Below are 24422 nucleotides of genomic sequence, written 5' to 3' on the forward strand. Positions count from 1 at the left end.
TGTGGTGTGTGCATTCAACTCACAGAGTTTCACCTTTCTTTTCATAGAGCAGTTTGGAAACACTCTGTTTGTTAAGTTTGGAGGAGGATATTTGGATCCCTTTGAGACCTTCGTTGGAAACGGGATTTCTCAGTATACTGCTAGACACATAAATTCCAAGTAACTTCTTTGTGTTGTGTGTATTCAACTCACAGAGTTGAAACATCTTTTAGACACAGCAGTTTGGAAACACTCTTTTTGTGGAATTTGCAAGTGGAGATTTCAAGCGATTTGAGGCCAATCTTAGAAATCGAAATATCTTTGTATAAAAACTAGACAGAATCATTCTCAGAAACTACTTTGTGATGTGTGCGTTCAATTCACAGAGTTTAACCTTTCTTTTCATAGAGCAGTTTGGAAACACTCTGTTTGTTAAGTCTGCAAAGGGATATTTAGGCCTATTTGAGGCCTTCGTTGGAAACGGGATTTCTTCATATAAAGCTAGACAGATGAATTCTCAGTAACTTCTTTGTGTTGTGTGTATTCAACTCAGAGAGTTGAACCTTTCTTTAGACAGAGCAGATTTGAAACACTCTTTTTGTGGATTTTACAAGCGGAGATTTCAAGCGATTTGAGGCCAATTGTAGTAAAGGAGATATCTTCGTTTAAAAACTAGACAGAATCATTCTCAGAAACTACTCTGTGGTGTGTGGATTCAACTCACAGAGTTTCACCTTTCTTTTCATAGAGCAGTTTGGAAACACTCTGTTTGTTAAGTTTGGAAGAGGATATTTGGATCCCTTTGAGACCTTCGTTGGAAACGGGATTTCTCAGTATACTGCTGGACACATAAATTCCCAGTAACTTCTTTGTGTTGTGTGTATTCAACTCACAGAGTTGAACCTTTCTTTAGACAGAGCAGATTTGAAACACTCTTTTTGTGGATTTTACAAGTGGAGATTTCAAGCGATTTGAGGCCAATTGTAGTAAAGGAGATATCTTCGTTTAAAAATTAGACAGAATCATTCTCAGAAACTACTCTGTGGTGTGTGCATTCAACTCACAGAGTTTCACCTTTCTTTTCATAGAGCAGTTTGGAAACACTCTGTTTGTTAAGTTTGGAAGAGGATATTTGGATCCCTTTGAGACCTTCGTTGGAAACGGGATTTCTCAGTATACTGCTAGACACATAAATTCCCAGTAACTTCTTTGTGTTGTGTGTATTCAACTCACAGAGTTGAAACATCTTTTAGACACAGCAGTTTGGAAACACTCTTTTTGTGGAATTTGCAAGTGGAGATTTCAAGCGATTTGAGGCCAATCTTACAAATCGAAATATCTTTTTATAAAAACTAGAAAGAATCATTCTCAGAAACTACTTTGTGATGTGTGCGTTCAACTCACAGAGTTTAACCTTTCTTTTCATAGAGCAGTTTGGAAACACTCTCTTTGTTAAGTCTGCAAAGGGATATTTAGACCTATTTGAGGTCTTCGTTGGAAAAGGGATTTCTTCATATAAAGTTAGACAGATGAATTCTCAGTAAGTTCTTTGTGTTGTGTGTATTCAACTCACAGAGTTGAACCTTTCTATAGACAGAGCAGATTTGAAACACTCTTTTTGTGGATTTTACAAGTGGAGATTTCAGGCGATTTGAGGCCAATTGTAGTAAAGGAAATATCTTCGTTTAAAAACTAGACAGAAACATTCTCAGAAACTACTCTGTGGTGTGTGCATTCAACTCACAGAGTTTCACCTTTCTTTTCATAGAGCAGTTTGGAAACACTCTGTGTGTTAAGTCTGCAAGGGGATATTTAGACCTCTTTGAGGCCTTCGCTGGAAACGGGATTTCTTCATATAGAGACAGAGAGATGAATTCCCAGTAACTTCTTTGTGTTGTATGTATTCAACTCACAGAGTTGAACCTTCCTTTAGACAGAGCAGTTTGGCAACACTCTTTTTGTGGAATTTGCAAGTGGAGAGTTCAAGCGATTTGGGGCCAATCTTAGAAATCGAAATATCTTTGTATAAAAACTAGACAGAATCATTCTCAGAAACTACTTTGTGATGTGTGCGTTCAATTCACAGAGTTTAACCTTTCTTTTCATAGAGCAGTTTGGAAACACTCTGTTTGTTAAGTCTGCAAAGGGATATTTAGGCCTATTTGAGGCCTTCGTTGGAAACGGGATTTCTTCAGATAAAGCTAGACAGATGAATTCTCAGTAACTTCTTTGTGTTGTGTGTATTCAACTCACAGAGTTGAACCTTTCTTTAGACAGAGCAGATTTGAAACACTCTTTTTGTGGATTTTACAAGTGGAGATTTCAAGCGATTTGAGGCCAATTGTAGTAAAGGAGATATGTTCGTTTAAAAACTAGACAGAATCATTCTCAGAAACTACTCTGTGGTGTGTGCATTCAACTCACAGAGTTTCACCTTTCTTTTCATAGAGCAGTTTGGAAACACTCTGTTTGTTAAGTTTGGAGGAGGATATTTGGATCCCTTTGAGACCTTCGTTGGAAACGGGATTTCTCAGTATACTGCTAGACACATAAATTCCCAGTAACTTTTTTGTGTTGTGTGTATTCAACTCACAGAGTTGTAACATCTTTTAGACACAGCAGTTTGGAAACACTCTTTTTGTGGAATTTGCAAGTGGAGATTTCAAGCGATTTGAGGCCAATCTTAGAAATCGAAATATCTTTGTATAAAAACTAGACAGAATCATTCTCAGAAACTACTTTGTGATGTGTGCGTTCAATTCACAGAGTTTAACCTTTCTTTTCATAGAGCAGTTTGGAAACACTCTGTTTGATAAGTCTGCAAAGGGATATTTAGGCCTATTTGAGGCCTTCGTTGGAAACGGGATTTCTTCATATAAAGCTAGACAGATGAATTCTCAGTAACTTCTTTGTGTTGTGTGTATTCAACTCAGAGAGTTGAACCTTTCTTTGGACAGAGCAGATTTGAAACACTCTTTTTGTGGATTTTACAAGTGGAGATTTCAAGCGATTTGAGGCCAATTGTAGTAAAGGAGATATCTTCGTTTAAAAACTAGACAGAATCATTCTCAGAAACTACTTTGTGATGCGTGCGTTCAAATCACAGAGTTTAACCTTTCTTTTCATAGAGCAGTTTGGAAACACTGTGTTTGTTAAGTCTGCAAAGGGATATTTAGACCTATTTGAGGCCTTCGTTGGAAACGGGATTTCTTCATATAAAGCTAGACAGATGAATTCTCAGTAACTTCTTTGTGTTGTGTGTATTCAACTCACAGAGTTGAACCTTTCTTTAGACAGAGCAGATTTGAAACACTCTTTTTGTGGATTTTACAAGTGGAGATTTCAAGCGATTTGAGTCCAATTGTAGTAAAGGAGATAACTTCGTTTAAAAATTAGACAGAATCATTCTCAGAAACTACTCTGTGGTGTGTGCATTCAACTCACAGAGTTTCACCTTTCTTTTCATAGAGCAGTTTGGAAACACTCTGTTTGTTAAGTTTGGAAGAGGATATTTGGATCCCTTTGAGACCTTCGTTGGAAACGGGATTTCTCAGTATACTGCTAGACACATAAATTCCCAGTAACTTCTTTGTGTTGTGTGTATTCAACTCACAGAGTTGAAACATCTTTTAGACACAGCAGTTTGGAAACACTCTTTTTGTGGAATTTGCAAGTGGAGATTTCAAGCGATTTTGGGCCAATCTTAGAAATCGAAACATCTTTGTATAAAAACTAGACAGAATCATTCTCAGAAACTACTTTGTGATGTGTGCATTCAACTCACAGAGTTTAACCTTTCTTTTCATAGAGCAGTTTGGAAACCCTGTTTGTTAAGTCTGCAAAGGGATATTTAGACCTATTTGAGGCCTTCGTTGGAAACGGGATTTCTTCATATAAAGCTAGACAGATGAATTCTCAGTAACTTCTTTGTGTTGTGTGTATTCAACTCACAGAGTTGAACCTTTCTTTAGACAGAGCAGATTTGAAACACTCTTTTTGTGGATTTTACAAGTGGAGATTTCAAGCGATTTGAGGCCAATTGTAGTAAAGGAGATATCTTCGTTTAAAAACTAGACAGAATCATTCTCAGAAACTACTCTGTGGTGTGTGCATTCAACTCACAGAGTTTCACCTTTCTTTTCATAGAGCAGTTTGGAAACACTCTGTTTGTTAAGTTTGGAGGAGGATATTTGGATCCCTTTGAGACCTTCGTTGGAAACGGGATTTCTCAGTATACTGCTAGACACATAAATTCCAAGTAACTTCTTTGTGTTGTGTGTATTCAACTCACAGAGTTGAAACATCTTTTAGACACAGCAGTTTGGAAACACTCTTTTTGTGGAATTTGCAAGTGGAGATTTCAAGCGATTTGAGGCCAATCTTAGAAATCGAAATATCTTTGTATAAAAACTAGACAGAATCATTCTCAGAAACTACTTTGTGATGTGTGCGTTCAATTCACAGAGTTTAACCTTTCTTTTCATAGAGCAGTTTGGAAACACTCTGTTTGTTAAGTCTGCAAAGGGATATTTAGGCCTATTTGAGGCCTTCGTTGGAAACGGGATTTCTTCATATAAAGCTAGACAGATGAATTCTCAGTAACTTCTTTGTGTTGTGTGTATTCAACTCAGAGAGTTGAACCTTTCTTTAGACAGAGCAGATTTGAAACACTCTTTTTGTGGATTTTACAAGCGGAGATTTCAAGCGATTTGAGGCCAATTGTAGTAAAGGAGATATCTTCGTTTAAAAACTAGACAGAATCATTCTCAGAAACTACTCTGTGGTGTGTGGATTCAACTCACAGAGTTTCACCTTTCTTTTCATAGAGCAGTTTGGAAACACTCTGTTTGTTAAGTTTGGAAGAGGATATTTGGATCCCTTTGAGACCTTCGTTGGAAACGGGATTTCTCAGTATACTGCTGGACACATAAATTCCCAGTAACTTCTTTGTGTTGTGTGTATTCAACTCACAGAGTTGAACCTTTCTTTAGACAGAGCAGATTTGAAACACTCTTTTTGTGGATTTTACAAGTGGAGATTTCAAGCGATTTGAGGCCAATTGTAGTAAAGGAGATATCTTCGTTTAAAAATTAGACAGAATCATTCTCAGAAACTACTCTGTGGTGTGTGCATTCAACTCACAGAGTTTCACCTTTCTTTTCATAGAGCAGTTTGGAAACACTCTGTTTGTTAAGTTTGGAAGAGGATATTTGGATCCCTTTGAGACCTTCGTTGGAAACGGGATTTCTCAGTATACTGCTAGACACATAAATTCCCAGTAACTTCTTTGTGTTGTGTGTATTCAACTCACAGAGTTGAAACATCTTTTAGACACAGCAGTTTGGAAACACTCTTTTTGTGGAATTTGCAAGTGGAGATTTCAAGCGATTTGAGGCCAATCTTACAAATCGAAATATCTTTTTATAAAAACTAGAAAGAATCATTCTCAGAAACTACTTTGTGATGTGTGCGTTCAACTCACAGAGTTTAACCTTTCTTTTCATAGAGCAGTTTGGAAACACTCTCTTTGTTAAGTCTGCAAAGGGATATTTAGACCTATTTGAGGTCTTCGTTGGAAAAGGGATTTCTTCATATAAAGTTAGACAGATGAATTCTCAGTAAGTTCTTTGTGTTGTGTGTATTCAACTCACAGAGTTGAACCTTTCTATAGACAGAGCAGATTTGAAACACTCTTTTTGTGGATTTTACAAGTGGAGATTTCAGGCGATTTGAGGCCAATTGTAGTAAAGGAAATATCTTCGTTTAAAAACTAGACAGAAACATTCTCAGAAACTACTCTGTGGTGTGTGCATTCAACTCACAGAGTTTCACCTTTCTTTTCATAGAGCAGTTTGGAAACACTCTGTGTGTTAAGTCTGCAAGGGGATATTTAGACCTCTTTGAGGCCTTCGCTGGAAACGGGATTTCTTCATATAGAGACAGAGAGATGAATTCCCAGTAACTTCTTTGTGTTGTATGTATTCAACTCACAGAGTTGAACCTTCCTTTAGACAGAGCAGTTTGGCAACACTCTTTTTGTGGAATTTGCAAGTGGAGAGTTCAAGCGATTTGGGGCCAATCTTAGAAATCGAAATATCTTTGTATAAAAACTAGACAGAATCATTCTCAGAAACTACTTTGTGATGTGTGCGTTCAATTCACAGAGTTTAACCTTTCTTTTCATAGAGCAGTTTGGAAACACTCTGTTTGTTAAGTCTGCAAAGGGATATTTAGGCCTATTTGAGGCCTTCGTTGGAAACGGGATTTCTTCAGATAAAGCTAGACAGATGAATTCTCAGTAACTTCTTTGTGTTGTGTGTATTCAACTCACAGAGTTGAACCTTTCTTTAGACAGAGCAGATTTGAAACACTCTTTTTGTGGATTTTACAAGTGGAGATTTCAAGCGATTTGAGGCCAATTGTAGTAAAGGAGATATCTTCGTTTAAAAACTAGACAGAATCATTCTCAGAAACTACTCTGTGGTGTGTGCATTCAACTCACAGAGTTTCACCTTTCTTTTCATAGAGCAGTTTGGAAACACTCTGTTTGTTAAGTTTGGAGGAGGATATTTGGATCCCTTTGAGACCTTCGTTGGAAACGGGATTTCTCAGTATACTGCTAGACACATAAATTCCCAGTAACTTTTTTGTGTTGTGTGTATTCAACTCACAGAGTTGTAACATCTTTTAGACACAGCAGTTTGGAAACACTCTTTTTGTGGAATTTGCAAGTGGAGATTTCAAGCGATTTGAGGCCAATCTTAGAAATCGAAATATCTTTGTATAAAAACTAGACAGAATCATTCTCAGAAACTACTTTGTGATGTGTGCGTTCAATTCACAGAGTTTAACCTTTCTTTTCATAGAGCAGTTTGGAAACACTCTGTTTGATAAGTCTGCAAAGGGATATTTAGGCCTATTTGAGGCCTTCGTTGGAAACGGGATTTCTTCATATAAAGCTAGACAGATGAATTCTCAGTAACTTCTTTGTGTTGTGTGTATTCAACTCAGAGAGTTGAACCTTTCTTTGGACAGAGCAGATTTGAAACACTCTTTTTGTGGATTTTACAAGTGGAGATTTCAAGCGATTTGAGGCCAATTGTAGTAAAGGAGATATCTTCGTTTAAAAACTAGACAGAATCATTCTCAGAAACTACTCTGTGGTGTGTGGATTCAACTCACAGAGTTTCACCTTTCTTTTCATAGAGCAGTTTGGAAACACTCTGTTTGTTAAGTTTGGAAGAGGATATTTGGATCCCTTTGAGACCTTCGTTGGAAACGGGATTTCTCAGTATACTGCTAGACACATAAATTCCCAGTAACTTCTTTGTGTTGTGTGTATTCAACTCACAGAGTTGAAACATCTTTTAGACACAGCAGTTTGGAAACACTCTTTTTGTGGAATTTGCAAGTGGAGATTTCAAGCGATTTTGGGCCAATCTTAGAAATCGAAACATCTTTGTATAAAAACTAGACAGAATCATTCTCAGAAACTACTTTGTGATGTGTGCATTCAACTCACAGAGTTTAACCTTTCTTTTCATAGAGCAGTTTGGAAACACTGTTTGTTTAGTCTGCAAAGGGATATTTAGACCTATTTGAGGCCTTCGTTGGAAACGGGATTTCTTCATATAAAGCTAGACAGATGAATTCTCAGTAACTTCTTTGTGTTGTGTGTATTCAACTCACAGAGTTGAACCTTTCTTTAGACAGAGCAGATTTGAAACACTCTTTTTGTGGATTTTACAAGTGGAGATTTCAAGCGATTTGAGGCCAATTGTAGTAAAGGAGATATCTTCGTTTAAAAACTAGACAGAATCATTCTCAGAAACTACTCTGTGGTGTGTGCATTCAACTCACAGAGTTTCACCTTTCTTTTCATAGAGCAGTTTGGAAACACTCTGTTTGTTAAGTTTGGAAGAGGATATTTGGATCCCTTTGAGACCTTCGTTGGAAACGGGATTTCTCAGTATACTGCTAGACACATAAATTCCCAGTAACTTCTTTGTGTTGTGTGTATTCAACTCACAGAGTTGAAACATCTTTTAGACTCAGCAGTTTGGAAACACTCTTTTTGTGGAATTTGCAAGTGGAGATATCAAGCGATTTGAGGCCAATCTTAGAAATCGAAATACCTTTGTATAAAAACTAGACAGAATCATACTCAGAAACTACTTTGTGATGTGTGCGTTCAACTAACAGAGTTTAACCTTTCTTTTCATAGAGCAGTTTGGAAACACTCTGTTTGTTAAGTCTGCAAAGGAATATTTAGGCCTATTTGAGGCCTTCGTTGGAAACGGGATTTCTTCATATAAAGCTAGACAGATGAATTCTCAGTAACTTCTTTGTGTTGTGTGTATTCAACTCAGAGAGTTGAACCTTTCTTTAGACAGAGCAGATTTGAAACACTCTTTTTGTGGATTTTACAAGTGGAGATTTCAAGCGATTTGAGGCCAATTGTAGGAAAGGAGATATCTTCGTTTAAAAACTAGACAGAATCATTCTCAGAAACTACTCTGTGGTGTGTGCATTCAACTCACAGAGTTTCACCTTTCTTTTCATAGAGCAGTTTGGAAACACTCTGTTTGTTAAGTTTGGAGGAGGATATTTGGATCCCTTTGAGACCTTCGTTGGAAACGGGATTTCTCAGTATACTGCTAGACACATAAATTCCAAGTAACTTCTTTGTGTTGTGTGTATTCAACTCACAGAGTTGAAACATCTTTTAGACACAGCAGTTTGGAAACACTCTTTTTGTGGAATTTGCAAGTGGAGATTTCAAGCGATTTGAGGCCAATCTTAGAAATCGAAATATCTTTGTATAAAAACTAGACAGAATCATTCTCAGAAACTACTTTGTGATGTGTGCATTCAACTCACAGAGTTTAACCTTTCTTTTCATAGAGCAGTTTGGAAACACTGTTTGTTTAGTCTGCAAAGGGATATTTAGACCTATTTGAGGCCTTCGTTGGAAACAGGATTTCTTCATATAAAGCTAGACAGATGAATTCTCAGTAACTTCTTTGTGTTGTGTGTATTCAACTCACAGAGTTGAACCTTTCTTTAGACAGAGCAGATTTGAAACACTCTTTTTGTGGATTTTACAAGTGGAGATTTCAAGCGATTTGAGGCCAATTGTAGTAAAGGAGATATCTTCGTTTAAAAACTAGACAGAATCATTCTCAGAAACTACTCTGTGGTGTGTGCATTCAACTCACAGAGTTTCACCTTTCTTTTCATAGAGCAGTTTGGAAACACTCTGTTTGTTAAGTTTGGAAGAGGATATTTGGATCCCTTTGAGACCTTCGTTGGAAACGGGATTTCTCAGTATACTGCTAGACACATAAATTCCAAGTAACTTCTTTGTGTTGTGTGTATTCAACTCACAGAGTTGAAACATCTTTTAGACACAGCAGTTTGGAAACACTCTTTTTGTGGAATTTGCAAGTGGAGATTTCAAGCGATTTGAGGCCAATCTTAGAAATCGAAATATCTTTGTATAAAAACTAGACAGAATCATTCTCAGAAACTACTTTGTGATGTGTGCGTTCAATTCACAGAGTTTAACCTTTCTTTTCATAGAGCAGTTTGGAAACACTCTGTTTGTTAAGTCTGCAAAGGGATATTTAGGCCTATTTGAGGCCTTCGTTGGAAACGGGATTTCTTCATATAAAGCTAGACAGATGAATTCTCAGTAACTTCTTTGTGTTGTGTGTATTCAACTCAGAGAGTTGAACCTTTCTTTAGACAGAGCAGATTTGAAACACTCTTTTTGTGGATTTTACAAGCGGAGATTTCAAGCGATTTGAGGCCAATTGTAGTAAAGGAGATATCTTCGTTTAAAAACTAGACAGAATCATTCTCAGAAACTACTCTGTGGTGTGTGGATTCAACTCACAGAGTTTCACCTTTCTTTTCATAGAGCAGTTTGGAAACACTCTGTTTGTTAAGTTTGGAAGAGGATATTTGGATCCCTTTGAGACCTTCGTTGGAAACGGGATTTCTCAGTATACTGCTGGACACATAAATTCCCAGTAACTTCTTTGTGTTGTGTGTATTCAACTCACAGAGTTGAACCTTTCTTTAGACAGAGCAGATTTGAAACACTCTTTTTGTGGATTTTACAAGTGGAGATTTCAAGCGATTTGAGGCCAATTGTAGTAAAGGAGATATCTTCGTTTAAAAATTAGACAGAATCATTCTCAGAAACTACTCTGTGGTGTGTGCATTCAACTCACAGAGTTTCACCTTTCTTTTCATAGAGCAGTTTGGAAACACTCTGTTTGTTAAGTTTGGAAGAGGATATTTGGATCCCTTTGAGACCTTCGTTGGAAACGGGATTTCTCAGTATACTGCTAGACACATAAATTCCCAGTAACTTCTTTGTGTTGTGTGTATTCAACTCACAGAGTTGAAACATCTTTTAGACACAGCAGTTTGGAAACACTCTTTTTGTGGAATTTGCAAGTGGAGATTTCAAGCGATTTGAGGCCAATCTTACAAATCGAAATATCTTTTTATAAAAACTAGAAAGAATCATTCTCAGAAACTACTTTGTGATGTGTGCGTTCAACTCACAGAGTTTAACCTTTCTTTTCATAGAGCAGTTTGGAAACACTCTCTTTGTTAAGTCTGCAAAGGGATATTTAGACCTATTTGAGGTCTTCGTTGGAAAAGGGATTTCTTCATATAAAGTTAGACAGATGAATTCTCAGTAAGTTCTTTGTGTTGTGTGTATTCAACTCACAGAGTTGAACCTTTCTATAGACAGAGCAGATTTGAAACACTCTTTTTGTGGATTTTACAAGTGGAGATTTCAGGCGATTTGAGGCCAATTGTAGTAAAGGAAATATCTTCGTTTAAAAACTAGACAGAAACATTCTCAGAAACTACTCTGTGGTGTGTGCATTCAACTCACAGAGTTTCACCTTTCTTTTCAGAGAGCAGTTTGGAAACACTCTGTGTGTTAAGTCTGCAAGGGGATATTTAGACCTCTTTGAGGCCTTCGCTGGAAACGGGATTTCTTCATATAGAGACAGAGAGATGAATTCCCAGTAACTTCTTTGTGTTGTATGTATTCAACTCACAGAGTTGAACCTTCCTTTAGACAGAGCAGTTTGGCAACACTCTTTTTGTGGAATTTGCAAGTGGAGAGTTCAAGCGATTTGGGGCCAATCTTAGAAATCGAAATATCTTTGTATAAAAACTAGACAGAATCATTCTCAGAAACTACTTTGTGATGTGTGCGTTCAATTCACAGAGTTTAACCTTTCTTTTCATAGAGCAGTTTGGAAACACTCTGTTTGTTAAGTCTGCAAAGGGATATTTAGGCCTATTTGAGGCCTTCGTTGGAAACGGGATTTCTTCATATAAAGCTAGACAGATGAATTCTCAGTAACTTCTTTGTGTTGTGTGTATTCAACTCACAGAGTTGAACCTTTCTTTAGACAGAGCAGATTTGAAACACTCTTTTTGTGGATTTTACAAGTGGAGATTTCAAGCGATTTGAGGCCAATTGTAGTAAAGGAGATATCTTCGTTTAAAAACTAGACAGAATCATTCTCAGAAACTACTCTGTGGTGTGTGCATTCAACTCACAGAGTTTCACCTTTCTTTTCATAGAGCAGTTTGGAAACACTCTGTTTGTTAAGTTTGGAAGAGGATATTTGGATCCCTTTGAGACCTTCGTTGGAAACGGGATTTCTCAGTATACTGCTAGACACATAAATTCCCAGTAACTTTTTTGTGTTGTGTGTATTCAACTCACAGAGTTGTAACATCTTTTAGACACAGCAGTTTGGAAACACTCTTTTTGTGGAATTTGCAAGTGGAGATTTCAAGCGATTTGAGGCCAATCTTAGAAATCGAAATATCTTTGTATAAAAACTAGACAGAATCATTCTCAGAAACTACTTTGTGATGTGTGCGTTCAATTCACAGAGTTTAACCTTTCTTTTCATAGAGCAGTTTGGAAACACTCTGTTTGATAAGTCTGCAAAGGGATATTTAGGCCTATTTGAGGCCTTCGTTGGAAACGGGATTTCTTCATATAAAGCTAGACAGATGAATTCTCAGTAACTTCTTTGTGTTGTGTGTATTCAACTCAGAGAGTTGAACCTTTCTTTGGACAGAGCAGATTTGAAACACTCTTTTTGTGGATTTTACAAGTGGAGATTTCAAGCGATTTGAGGCCAATTGTAGTAAAGGAGATATCTTCGTTTAAAAACTAGACAGAATCATTCTCAGAAACTACTCTGTGGTGTGTGGATTCAACTCACAGAGTTTCACCTTTCTTTTCATAGAGCAGTTTGGAAACACTCTGTTTGTTAAGTTTGGAAGAGGATATTTGGATCCCTTTGAGACCTTCGTTGGAAACGGGATTTCTCAGTATACTGCTAGACACATAAATTCCCAGTAACTTCTTTGTGTTGTGTGTATTCAACTCACAGAGTTGAAACATCTTTTAGACACAGCAGTTTGGAAACACTCTTTTTGTGGAATTTGCAAGTGGAGATTTCAAGCGATTTTGGGCCAATCTTAGAAATCGAAACATCTTTGTATAAAAACTAGACAGAATCATTCTCAGAAACTACTTTGTGATGTGTGCATTCAACTCACAGAGTTTAACCTTTCTTTTCATAGAGCAGTTTGGAAACACTGTTTGTTTAGTCTGCAAAGGGATATTTAGACCTATTTGAGGCCTTCGTTGGAAACAGGATTTCTTCATATAAAGCTAGACAGATGAATTCTCAGTAACTTCTTTGTGTTGTGTGTATTCAACTCACAGAGTTGAACCTTTCTTTAGACAGAGCAGATTTGAAACACTCTTTTTGTGGATTTTACAAGTGGAGATTTCAAGCGATTTGAGGCCAATTGTAGTAAAGGAGATATCTTCGTTTAAAAACTAGACAGAATCATTCTCAGAAACTACTCTGTGGTGTGTGCATTCAACTCACAGAGTTTCACCTTTCTTTTCATAGAGCAGTTTGGAAACACTCTGTTTGTTAAGTTTGGAAGAGGATATTTGGATCCCTTTGAGACCTTCGTTGGAAACGGGATTTCTCAGTATACTGCTGGACACATAAATTCCCAGTAACTTCTTTGTGTTGTGTGTATTCAACTCACAGAGTTGAACCTTTCTTTAGACAGAGCAGATTTGAAACACTCTTTTTGTGGATTTTACAAGTGGAGATTTCAAGCGATTTGAGGCCAATTGTAGTAAAGGAGATATCTTCGTTTAAAAATTAGACAGAATCATTCTCAGAAACTACTCTGTGGTGTGTGCATTCAACTCACAGATTTTCACCTTTCTTTTCATAGAGCAGTTTGGAAACACTCTGTTTGTTAAGTTTGGAAGAGGATATTTGGATCCCTTTGAGACCTTCGTTGGAAACGGGATTTCTCAGTATACTGCTAGACACATAAATTCCCAGTAACTTCTTTGTGTTGTGTGTATTCAACTCACAGAGTTGAAACATCTTTTAGACACAGCAGTTTGGAAACACTCTTTTTGTGGAATTTGCAAGTGGAGATTTCAAGCGATTTGAGGCCAATCTTACAAATCGAAATATCTTTTTATAAAAACTAGAAAGAATCATTCTCAGAAACTACTTTGTGATGTGTGCGTTCAACTCACAGAGTTTAACCTTTCTTTTCATAGAGCAGTTTGGAAACACTCTCTTTGTTAAGTCTGCAAAGGGATATTTAGACCTATTTGAGGTCTTCGTTGGAAAAGGGATTTCTTCATATAAAGTTAGACAGATGAATTCTCAGTAAGTTCTTTGTGTTGTGTGTATTCAACTCACAGAGTTGAACCTTTCTATAGACAGAGCAGATTTGAAACACTCTTTTTGTGGATTTTACAAGTGGAGATTTCAGGCGATTTGAGGCCAATTGTAGTAAAGGAAATATCTTCGTTTAAAAACTAGACAGAAACATTCTCAGAAACTACTCTGTGGTGTGTGCATTCAACTCACAGAGTTTCACCTTTCTTTTCAGAGAGCAGTTTGGAAACACTCTGTGTGTTAAGTCTGCAAGGGGATATTTAGACCTCTTTGAGGCCTTCGCTGGAAACGGGATTTCTTCATATAGAGACAGAGAGATGAATTCCCAGTAACTTCTTTGTGTTGTATGTATTCAACTCACAGAGTTGAACCTTCCTTTAGACAGAGCAGTTTGGCAACACTCTTTTTGTGGAATTTGCAAGTGGAGAGTTCAAGCGATTTGGGGCCAATCTTAGAAATCGAAATATCTTTGTATAAAAACTAGACAGAATCATTCTCAGAAACTACTTTGTGATGTGTGCGTTCAATTCACCCAGTTTAACCTTTCTTTTCATAGAGCAGTTTGGAAACACTCTGTTTGTTAAGTCTGCAAAGGGATATTTAGGCCTATTTGAGGCCTTCGTTGGAAACGGGATTTCTTCATATAAAGCTAGACAGATGAATTCTCAGTAACTTCTTTGTGTTGTGTGTATTCAACTCACAGAGTTGAACCTTTCTTTAGACAGAGCAGATTTGAAACACTCTTTTTGTGGATTTTACAAGTGGAGATTTCAAGCGATTTGAGGCCAATTGTAGTAAAGGAGATATCTTCGTTTAAAAACTAGACAGAATCATTCTCAGAAACTACTCTGTGGTGTGTGCATTCAACTCACAGAGTTTCACCTTTCTTTTCATAGAGCAGTTTGGAAACACTCTGTTTGTTAAGTTTGGAAGAGGATATTTGGATCCCTTTGAGACCTTCGTTGGAAACGGGATTTCTCAGTATACTGCTAGACACATAAATTCCCAGTAACTTTTTTGTGTTGTGTGTATTCAACTCACAGAGTTGTAACATCTTTTAGACACAGCAGTTTGGAAACACTCTTTTTGTGGAATTTGCAAGTGGAGATTTCAAGCGATTTGAGGCCAATCTTAGAAATCGAAATATCTTTGTATAAAAACTAGACAGAATCATTCTCAGAAACTACTTTGTGATGTGTGCGTTCAATTCACAGAGTTTAACCTTTCTTTTCATAGAGCAGTTTGGAAACACTCTGTTTGATAAGTCTGCAAAGGGATATTTAGGCCTATTTGAGGCCTTCGTTGGAAACGGGATTTCTTCATATAAAGCTAGACAGATGAATTCTCAGTAACTTCTTTGTGTTGTGTGTATTCAACTCAGAGAGTTGAACCTTTCTTTGGACAGAGCAGATTTGAAACACTCTTTTTGTGGATTTTACAAGTGGAGATTTCAAGCGATTTGAGGCCAATTGTAGTAAAGGAGATATCTTCGTTTAAAAACTAGACAGAATCATTCTCAGAAACTACTCTGTGGTGTGTGGATTCAACTCACAGAGTTTCACCTTTCTTTTCATAGAGCAGTTTGGAAACACTCTGTTTGTTAAGTTTGGAAGAGGATATTTGGATCCCTTTGAGACCTTCGTTGGAAACGGGATTTCTCAGTATACTGCTAGACACATAAATTCCCAGTAACTTCTTTGTGTTGTGTGTATTCAACTCACAGAGTTGAAACATCTTTTAGACACAGCAGTTTGGAAACACTCTTTTTGTGGAATTTGCAAGTGGAGATTTCAAGCGATTTTGGGCCAATCTTAGAAATCGAAACATCTTTGTATAAAAACTAGACAGAATCATTCTCAGAAACTACTTTGTGATGTGTGCATTCAACTCACAGAGTTTAACCTTTCTTTTCATAGAGCAGTTTGGAAACACTGTTTGTTTAGTCTGCAAAGGGATATTTAGACCTATTTGAGGCCTTCGTTGGAAACAGGATTTCTTCATATAAAGCTAGACAGATGAATTCTCAGTAACTTCTTTGTGTTGTGTGTATTCAACTCACAGAGTTGAACCTTTCTTTAGACAGAGCAGATTTGAAACACTCTTTTTGTGGATTTTACAAGTGGAGATTTCAAGCGATTTGAGGCCAATTGTAGTAAAGGAGATATCTTCGTTTAAAAACTAGACAGAATCATTCTCAGAAACTACTCTGTGGTGTGTGCATTCAACTCACAGAGTTTCACCTTTCTTTTCATAGAGCAGTTTGGAAACACTCTGTTTGTTAAGTTTGGAAGAGGATATTTGGATCCCTTTGAGACCTTCGTTGGAAACGGGATTTCTCAGTATACTGCTAGACACATAAATTCCAAGTAACTTCTTTGTGTTGTGTGTATTCAACTCACAGAGTTGAAACATCTTTTAGACACAGCAGTTTGGAAACACTCTTTTTGTGGAATTTGCAAGTGGAGATTTCAAGCGATTTGAGGCCAATCTTAGAAATCGAAATATCTTTGTATAAAAACTAGACAGAATCATTCTCAGAAACTACTTTGTGATGTGTGCGTTCAATTCACAGAGTTTAACCTTTCTTTTCATAGAGCAGTTTGGAAACACTCTGTTTGTTAAGTCTGCAAAGGGATATTTAGGCCTATTTGAGGCCTTCGTTGGAAACGGGATTTCTTCATATAAAGCTAGACAGATGAATTCTCAGTAACTTCTTTGTGTTGTGTGTATTCAACTCAGAGAGTTGAACCTTTCTTTAGACAGAGCAGATTTGAAACACTCTTTTTGTGGATTTTACAAGCGGAGATTTCAAGCGATTTGAGGCCAATTGTAGTAAAGGAGATATCTTCGTTTAAAAACTAGACAGAATCATTCTCAGAAACTACTCTGTGGTGTGTGGATTCAACTCACAGAGTTTCACCTTTCTTTTCATAGAGCAGTTTGGAAACACTCTGTTTGTTAAGTTTGGAAGAGGATATTTGGATCCCTTTGAGACCTTCGTTGGAAACGGGATTTCTCAGTATACTGCTGGACACATAAATTCCCAGTAACTTCTTTGTGTTGTGTGTATTCAACTCACAGAGTTGAACCTTTCTTTAGACAGAGCAGATTTGAAACACTCTTTTTGTGGATTTTACAAGTGGAGATTTCAAGCGATTTGAGGCCAATTGTAGTAAAGGAGATATCTTCGTTTAAAAATTAGACAGAATCATTCTCAGAAACTACTCTGTGGTGTGTGGATTCAACTCACAGAGTTTCACCTTTCTTTTCATAGAGCAGTTTGGAAACACTCTGTTTGTTAAGTTTGGAAGAGGATATTTGGATCCCTTTGAGACCTTCGTTGGAAACGGGATTTCTCAGTATACTGCTAGACACATAAATTCCCAGTAACTTCTTTGTGTTGTGTGTATTCAACTCACAGAGTTGAAACATCTTTTAGACACAGCAGTTTGGAAACACTCTTTTTGTGGAATTTGCAAGTGGAGATTTCAAGCGATTTGAGGCCAATCTTACAAATCGAAATATCTTTTTATAAAAACTAGAAAGAATCATTCTCAGAAACTACTTTGTGATGTGTGCGTTCAACTCACAGAGTTTAACCTTTCTTTTCATAGAGCAGTTTGGAAACACTCTCTTTGTTAAGTCTGCAAAGGGATATTTAGACCTATTTGAGGTCTTCGTTGGAAAAGGGATTTCTTCATATAAAGTTAGACAGATGAATTCTCAGTAAGTTCTTTGTTTTGTGTGTATTCAACTCACAGAGTTGAACCTTTCTATAGACAGAGCAGATTTGAAACACTCTTTTTGTGGATTTTACAAGTGGAGATTTCAGGCGATTTGAGGCCAATTGTAGTAAAGGAAATATCTTCGTTTAAAAACTAGACAGAAACATTCTCAGAAACTACTCTGTGGTGTGTGCATTCAACTCACAGAGTTTCACCTTTCTTTTCATAGAGCAGTTTGGAAACACTCTGTGTGTTAAGTCTGCAAGGGGATATTTAGACCTCTTTGAGGCCTTCGCTGGAAACGGGATTTCTTCATATAGAGACAGAGAGATGAATTCCCAGTAACTTCTTTGTGTTGTATGTATTCAACTCACAGAGTTGAACCTTCCTTTAGACAGAGCAGTTTGGCAACACTCTTTTTGTGGAATTTGCAAGTGGAGAGTTCAAGCGATTTGGGGCCAATCTTAGAAATCGAAATATCTTTGTATAAAAACTAGACAGAATCATTCTCAGAAACTACTTTGTGATGTGTGCGTTCAATTCACAGAGTTTAACCTTTCTTTTCATAGAGCAGTTTGGAAACACTCTGTTTGTTAAGTCTGCAAAGGGATATTTAGGCCTATTTGAGGCCTTCGTTGGAAACGGGATTTCTTCATATAAAGCTAGACAGATGAATTCTCAGTAACTTCTTTGTGTTGTGTGTATTCAACTCACAGAGTTGAACCTTTCTTTAGACAGAGCAGATTTGAAACACTCTTTTTGTGGATTTTACAAGTGGAGATTTCAAGCGATTTGAGGCCAATTGTAGTAAAGGAGATATCTTCGTTTAAAAACTAGACAGAATCATTCTCAGAAACTACTCTGTGGTGTGTGCATTCAACTCACAGAGTTTCACCTTTCTTTTCATAGAGCAGTTTGGAAACACTCTGTTTGTTAAGTTTGGAGGAGGATATTTGGATCCCTTTGAGACCTTCGTTGGAAACGGGATTTCTCAGTATACTGCTAGACACATAAATTCCCAGTAACTTCTTTGTGTTGTGTGTATTCAACTCACAGAGTTGAAACATCTTTTAGACACAGCAGTTTGGAAACACTCTTTTTGTGGAATTTGCAAGTGGAGATTTCAAGCGATTTTGGGCCAATCTTAGAAATCGAAACATCTTTGTATAAAAACTAGACAGAATCATTCTCAGAAACTACTTTGTGATGTGTGCATTCAACTCACAGAGTTTAACCTTTCTTTTCATAGAGCAGTTTGGAAACCCTGTTTGTTTAGTCTGCAAAGGGATATTTAGACCTATTTGAGGCCTTCGTTGGAAACGGGATTTCTTCATATAAAGCTAGACAGATGAATTCTCAGTAACTTCTTTGTGTTGTGTGTATTCAACTCACAGAGTTGAACCTTTCTTTAGACAGAGCAGATTTGAAACACTCTTTTTGTGGATTTTACAAGTGGAGATTTCAAGCGATTTGAGGCCAATTGTAGTAAAGGAGATATCTTCGTTTAAAAACTAGACAGAATCATTCTCAGAAACTACTCTGTGGTGTGTGCATTCAACTCACAGAGTTTCACCTTTCTTTTCATAGAGCAGTTTGGAAACACTCTGTTTGTTAAGTTTGGAGGAGGATATTTGGATCCCTTTGAGACCTTCGTTGGAAACGGGATTTCTCAGTATACTGCTAGACACATAAATTCCAAGTAACTTCTTTGTGTTGTGTGTATTCAACTCACAGAGTTGAAACATCTTTTAGACACAGCAGTTCGGAAACACTCTTTCTGTGGAATTTGCAAGTGGAGATTTCAAGCGATTTGAGGCCAATCTTAGAAATCGAAATATCTTTGTATAAAAACTAGACAGAATCATTCTCAGAAACTACTTTGTGATGTGTGCGTTCAATTCACAGAGTTTAACCTTTCTTTTCATAGAGCAGTTTGGAAACACTCTGTTTGTTAAGTCTGCAAAGGGATATTTAGGCCTTTTTGAGGCCTTCGTTGGAAACGGGATTTCTTCATATAAAGCTAGACAGATGAATTCTCAGTAACTTCTTTGTGTTGTGTGTATTCAACTCAGAGAGTTGAACCTTTCTTTAGACAGAGCAGATTTGAAACACTCTTTTTGTGGATTTTACAAGCGGAGATTTCAAGCGATTTGAGGCCAATTGTAGTAAAGGAGATATCTTCGTTTAAAAACTAGACAGAATCATTCTCAGAAACTACTCTGTGGTGTGTGGATTCAACTCACAGAGTTTCACCTTTCTTTTCATAGAGCAGTTTGGAAACACTCTGTTTGTTAAGTTTGGAAGAGGATATTTGGATCCCTTTGAGACCTTCGTTGGAAACGGGATTTCTCAGTATACTGCTGGACACATAAATTCCCAGTAACTTCTTTGTGTTGTGTGTATTCAACTCACAGAGTTGAACCTTTCTTTAGACAGAGCAGATTTGAAACACTCTTTTTGTGGATTTTACAAGTGGAGATTTCAAGCGATTTGAGGCCAATTGTAGTAAAGGAGATATCTTCGTTTAAAAATTAGACAGAATCATTCTCAGAAACTACTCTGTGGTGTGTGCATTCAACTCACAGAGTTTCACCTTTCTTTTCATAGAGCAGTTTGGAAACACTCTGTTTGTTAAGTTTGGAAGAGGATATTTGGATCCCTTTGAGACCTTCGTTGGAAACGGGATTTCTCAGTATACTGCTAGACACATAAATTCCCAGTAACTTCTTTGTGTTGTGTGTATTCAACTCACAGAGTTGAAACATCTTTTAGACACAGCAGTTTGGAAACACTCTTTTTGTGGAATTTGCAAGTGGAGATTTCAAGCGATTTGAGGCCAATCTTACAAATCGAAATATCTTTTTATAAAAACTAGAAAGAATCATTCTCAGAAACTACTTTGTGATGTGTGCGTTCAACTCACAGAGTTTAACCTTTCTTTTCATAGAGCAGTTTGGAAACAGTCTCTTTGTTAAGTCTGCAAAGGGATATTTAGACCTATTTGAGGTCTTCGTTGGAAAAGGGATTTCTTCATATAAAGTTAGACAGATGAATTCTCAGTAAGTTCTTTGTTTTGTGTGTATTCAACTCACAGAGTTGAACCTTTCTATAGACAGAGCAGATTTGAAACACTCTTTTTGTGGATTTTACAAGTGGAGATTTCAGGCGATTTGAGGCCAATTGTAGTAAAGGAAATATCTTCGTTTAAAAACTAGACAGAAACATTCTCAGAAACTACTCTGTGGTGTGTGCATTCAACTCACAGAGTTTCACCTTTCTTTTCATAGAGCAGTTTGGAAACACTCTGTGTGTTAAGTCTGCAAGGGGATATTTAGACCTCTTTGAGGCCTTCGCTGGAAACGGGATTTCTTCATATAGAGACAGAGAGATGAATTCCCAGTAACTTCTTTGTGTTGTATGTATTCAACTCACAGAGTTGAACCTTCCTTTAGACAGAGCAGTTTGGCAACACTCTTTTTGTGGAATTTGCAAGTGGAGAGTTCAAGCGATTTGGGGCCAATCTTAGAAATCGAAATATCTTTGTATAAAAACTAGACAGAATCATTCTCAGAAACTACTTTGTGATGTGTGCGTTCAATTCACAGAGTTTAACCTTTCTTTTCATAGAGCAGTTTGGAAACACTCTGTTTGTTAAGTCTGCAAAGGGATATTTAGGCCTATTTGAGGCCTTCGTTGGAAACGGGATTTCTTCATATAAAGCTAGACAGATGAATTCTCAGTAACTTCTTTGTGTTGTGTGTATTCAACTCACAGAGTTGAACCTTTCTTTAGACAGAGCAGATTTGAAACACTCTTTTTGTGGATTTTACAAGTGGAGATTTCAAGCGATTTGAGGCCAATTGTAGTAAAGGAGATATCTTCGTTTAAAAACTAGACAGAATCATTCTCAGAAACTACTCTGTGGTGTGTGCATTCAACTCACAGAGTTTCACCTTTCTTTTCATAGAGCAGTTTGGAAACACTCTGTTTGTTAAGTTTGGAGGAGGATATTTGGATCCCTTTGAGACCTTCGTTGGAAACGGGATTTCTCAGTATACTGCTAGACACATAAATTCCCAGTAACTTCTTTGTGTTGTGTGTATTCAACTCACAGAGTTGAAACATCTTTTAGACACAGCAGTTTGGAAACACTCTTTTTGTGGAATTTGCAAGTGGAGATTTCAAGCGATTTTGGGCCAATCTTAGAAATCGAAACATCTTTGTATAAAAACTAGACAGAATCATTCTCAGAAACTACTTTGTGATGTGTGCATTCAACTCACAGAGTTTAACCTTTCTTTTCATAGAGCAGTTTGGAAACCCTGTTTGTTTAGTCTGCAAAGGGATATTTAGACCTATTTGAGGCCTTCGTTGGAAACGGGATTTCTTCATATAAAGCTAGACAGATGAATTCTCAGTAACTTCTTTGTGTTGTGTGTATTCAACTCACAGAGTTGAACCTTTCTTTAGACAGAGCAGATTTGAAACACTCTTTTTGTGGATTTTACAAGTGGAGATTTCAAGCGATTTGAGGCCAATTGTAGTAAAGGAGATATCTTCGTTTAAAAACTAGACAGAATCATTCTCAGAAACTACTCTGTGGTGTGTGCATTCCACTCACAGAGTTTCACCTTTCTTTTCATAGAGCAGTTTGGAAACACTCTGTTTGTTAAGTTTGGAGGAGGATATTTGGATCCCTTTGAGACCTTCGTTGGAAACGGGATTTCTCAGTATACTGCTAGACACATAAATTCCAAGTAACTTCTTTGTGTTGTGTGTATTCAACTCACAGAGTTGAAACATCTTTTAGACACAGCAGTTTGGAAACACTCTTTCTGTGGAATTTGCAAGTGGAGATTTCAAGCGATTTGAGGCCAATCTTAGAAATCGAAATATCTTTGTATAAAAACTAGACAGAATCATTCTCAGAAACTACTTTGTGATGTGTGCGTTCAATTCACAGAGTTTAACCTTTCTTTTCATAGAGCAGTTTGGAAACACTCTGTTTGTTAAGTCTGCAAAGGGATATTTAGGCCTATTTGAGGCCTTCGTTGGAAACGGGATTTCTTCATATAAAGCTAGACAGATGAATTCTCAGTAACTTCTTTGTGTTGTGTGTATTCAACTCAGAGAGTTGAACCTTTCTTTAGACAGAGCAGATTTGAAACACTCTTTTTGTGGATTTTACAAGCGGAGATTTCAAGCGATTTGAGGCCAATTGTAGTAAAGGAGATATCTTCGTTTAAAAACTAGACAGAATCATTCTCAGAAACTACTCTGTGGTGTGTGGATTCAACTCACAGAGTTTCACCTTTCTTTTCATAGAGCAGTTTGGAAACACTCTGTTTGTTAAGTTTGGAAGAGGATATTTGGATCCCTTTGAGACCTTCGTTGGAAACGGGATTTCTCAGTATACTGCTGGACACATAAATTCCCAGTAACTTCTTTGTGTTGTGTGTATTCAACTCACAGAGTTGAACCTTTCTTTAGACAGAGCAGATTTGAAACACTCTTTTTGTGGATTTTACAAGTGGAGATTTCAAGCGATTTGAGGCCAATTGTAGTAAAGGAGATATCTTCGTTTAAAAATTAGACAGAATCATTCTCAGAAACTACTCTGTGGTGTGTGCATTCAACTCACAGAGTTTCACCTTTCTTTTCATAGAGCAGTTTGGAAACACTCTGTTTGTTAAGTTTGGAAGAGGATATTTGGATCCCTTTGAGACCTTCGTTGGAAACGGGATTTCTCAGTATACTGCTAGACACATAAATTCCCAGTAACTTCTTTGTGTTGTGTGTATTCAACTCACAGAGTTGAAACATCTTTTAGACACAGCAGTTTGGAAACACTCTTTTTGTGGAATTTGCAAGTGGAGATTTCAAGCGATTTGAGGCCAATCTTACAAATCGAAATATCTTTTTATAAAAACTAGAAAGAATCATTCTCAGAAACTACTTTGTGATGTGTGCGTTCAACTCACAGAGTTTAACCTTTCTTTTCATAGAGCAGTTTGGAAACACTCTCTTTGTTATGTCTGCAAAGGGATATTTAGACCTATTTGAGGTCTTCGTTGGAAAAGGGATTTCTTCATATAAAGTTAGACAGATGAATTCTCAGTAAGTTCTTTGTGTTGTGTGTATTCAACTCACAGAGTTGAACCTTTCTATAGACAGAGCAGATTTGAAACACTCTTTTTGTGGATTTTACAAGTGGAGATTTCAGGCGATTTGAGGCCAATTGTAGTAAAGGAAATATCTTTGTTTAAAAACTAGACAGAAACATTCTCAGAAACTACTCTGTGGTGTGTGCATTCAACTCACAGAGTTTCACCTTTCTTTTCATAGAGCAGTTTGGAAACACTCTGTGTGTTAAGTCTGCAAGGGGATATTTAGACCTCTTTGAGGCCTTCGCTGGAAACGGGATTTCTTCATATAGAGACAGAGAGATGAATTCCCAGTAACTTCTTTGTGTTGTATGTATTCAACTCACAGAGTTGAACCTTCCTTTAGACAGAGCAGTTTGGCAACACTCTTTTTGTGGAATTTGCAAGTGGAGAGTTCAAGCGATTTGGGGCCAATCTTAGAAATCGAAATATCTTTGTATAAAAACTAGACAGAATCATTCTCAGAAACTACTTTGTGATGTGTGCGTTCAATTCACAGAGTTTAACCTTTCTTTTCATAGAGCAGTTTGGAAACACTCTGTTTGTTAAGTCTGCAAAGGGATATTTAGGCCTATTTGAGGCCTTCGTTGGAAACGGGATTTCTTCAGATAAAGCTAGACAGATGAATTCTCAGTAACTTCTTTGTGTTGTGTGTATTCAACTCACAGAGTTGAACCTTTCTTTAGACAGAGCAGATTTGAAACACTCTTTTTGTGGATTTTACAAGTGGAGATTTCAAGCGATTTGAGGCCAATTGTAGTAAAGGAGAT

The sequence above is a fragment of the Pan troglodytes genome, chromosome 18, assembly GCF_028858775.2.
Source record: "Pan troglodytes isolate AG18354 chromosome 18, NHGRI_mPanTro3-v2.0_pri, whole genome shotgun sequence".
Lineage (NCBI taxonomy): Eukaryota > Metazoa > Chordata > Mammalia > Primates > Hominidae > Pan > Pan troglodytes.